Source organism: Durio zibethinus, unplaced genomic scaffold, assembly GCF_047325235.1.
Source record: "Durio zibethinus cultivar Kanyao isolate XHJ-2024 unplaced genomic scaffold, ASM4732523v1 HiC_scaffold_398, whole genome shotgun sequence".
Lineage (NCBI taxonomy): Eukaryota > Viridiplantae > Streptophyta > Magnoliopsida > Malvales > Malvaceae > Durio > Durio zibethinus.
The window spans coordinates 7,501-10,000 of record NW_028323021.1 but is presented as its reverse complement, the minus strand read 5'-3'; positions in this window follow the sequence as shown (position 1 = coordinate 10,000).

Genomic DNA, 2,500 nt, shown 5'->3' with positions numbered 1-2,500 from the left:
AGGCAACCGCCCGCACCAAGGCTCAGCATGTGCCGATTGTGATCGAGGCAACAACCCACACCAGGGCCCAGCTTGTGCCGATGGCGGTCGGGGCAAGTGCCCGTACCGAAGGGCAGCCTATGCCGATGATGGTCGATGCATGTGCCATCACCATGCGTCATCATGTGCCATTGATGGTCGAGGCCTTGGCCGAAGTTCGATTTTGAGCCACGGTGCCCATGCTTGGCTCCAGCATGTGCTGGTGCCACATTTTTTTCACTCGGGACAGCATCGTCGGAGCATCGCCGGAGCATCGCCGGAGTACCGCCGGAGAACCTGACCGGCGGCATTGGGGTTCCGGCGATTGGGAGGGGGGCCGGGGGGGTGTGCGCACATGATGTGTGATGGGTGCTGGTACTTGGCCTTGTGTTGGCCCCCTATCCCTCATCAAACCTCTGAGAATTCACACCCCCTTAAAGAGCATTTGAGATTTTACAGGTTTGCTACCAGTAGCCGTTAAAGTGTCTGAAATGGGGACACTTTTTTCAAACGGTCACAAAATCTTCTCCACTTCGATTTTTTAGCTGAATTTTTTTGTGAATGCCAACAAAAATAGAAGGATCATGCCTACAAAATTTGGGGCCAAAACTCCTTATAAAAAAATTTTAAAAAATCCCGAACCGCAAAAAGTTTCGAAAAATCATGAAAAATAGAAAACGAGTCATCTTCCAACGAAACTTCACGTGAAGGCTTAGGGGACCATTGTATGAATTTACAAGCCATAAAAATGGCATTGGCACGGCAGAAATTTGAAGATGTGCCTAAACCCACCAGGGCCCAGCGTGTGCCGATGGTGCTCGAGGTAACCGCCCGCACCAGGGCCCAGCGTGTGCCGATGGTGCTCGAGGCAAGCGCCCGCACCAGGGCCCAGCGTGTGCCGATGGTGGTAAAGGCAACAGGCCGCACCAGGGCCGATAGTGTGCCGATGGTGCTCGAGGCAACCTGTCGCACCAGGGCCCAGCGTGTGCCGATGGTGATCGAGGCAACCTGCCGCACCAGGGCCCAGCGTGTGCCGATGGTGGTCGAGGCAAGCGCCCGCACCAGCGCCCAGCGTGTGCCGATGGTGCTCGAGGCAACCGACCGCACCAGGGCCCAGCGTGTGCCGATGGAGCTCGAGGCAACTTGCCGCACCAGGGCCCAGCGTGTGCCGATGGCGCTCGAGGCAAGCTCCCGCACCAGGGCCCAGCGTGTGCCGATGGTGCTCGAGGCAACCTGCCGCACTAGGGCCCAGCGTGTGCGGATGGTGCTCGAGGCAAGCGCCCGCACCAGGGCCCAGCGTGTGCCGATGGTGGTCGAGGCAACCGCCCGCACCAGGGCCCAGCGTGTGCCGATGGTGCTCGAGGCAACCTGCCGCACCAGGGCCCAGCGTGTGCCGATGGTGCTCGAGGCAACCGACCGCACCAGGGCCCAGCGTGTGCCGATGGTGGTCGAGGCTGTCGATGATGGTCGAGGTAACCTGCCGCACCAGGGCCCAGCGTGTGCCGATGGTGCTCGAGGTAACCGACCGAACCAGGGCCGAGCGTGTGCCGATGGTGCTCGAGGCAAGCGCCCGCACCAGGGCCCAGCGTGTGCCGATGGTGCTCGAGGCAACCTGCCGCACCAGGGCCCGCGTGTGCCGATGGTGGTCGAGGCAAGCGCCCGCAATAGGGCCCAGCGTGTGCCGATGGTGGTCGAGGCAACCGCCCGCACCAGGGCCCAGCGTGTGCCGATGGTGCTCGAGGCAACCTGCCGCACCAGGGCCCAGCGTGTGCCGATGGTGGTCGAGGCAAGCGCCCGCACCAGGGCCCAGCGTGTGCCGATGGTGGTCGAGGCAAGCGCCCGCACCAGGGCCCAGCGTGTGCCGATGGTGGTCGAGGCAACCTGCCGCACCAGGGCCCAGCGTGTGCCGATGGTGCTCGAGGCAACCGACCGCACCAGGGTGGAGCGTGTGCCGATGGTGGTCGAGGCAAGCGCCCGCACCAGGGCCCAGCGTGTGCCGATGGTGGTCGAGGCAACCTGCCGCACCAGGGCCCAGCGTGTGCCGATGGTGCTCGAGGCAACCGACCGCACCAGGGCCGAGCGTGTGTCGATGGTGCTCGAGGCAAGCTGCCGCACCAGGGCCCAGCGTGTGCCGATGGTGGTCGAGGCAACCGCCCGCACCAGGGCCCAGCGTGTGCCGATGGTGATCGAGGCAACCGACCGCACCAGGGCCCAGCGTGTGCCGATGGTGCTCGAGGCAACCTGCCGCACCAGGGCCCAGCGTGTGCCGATGGTGCTCGAGGCAACCTGCCGCACCAGGGCCCAGCGTGTGCCGATGGTGGTCGAGGCAAGCGCCCGCACCAGGGCCCAGCGTGTGCCGATGGTGCTCGAGGCAACCGACCGCACCAGGGCCCAGCGTGTGCCGATGGTGCTCGAGGCAACCTGCCGCACCAGGGCCCAGCGTGTGCCGATGGTGGTCGAGGCAAGCGCCCGCACCAGGGCC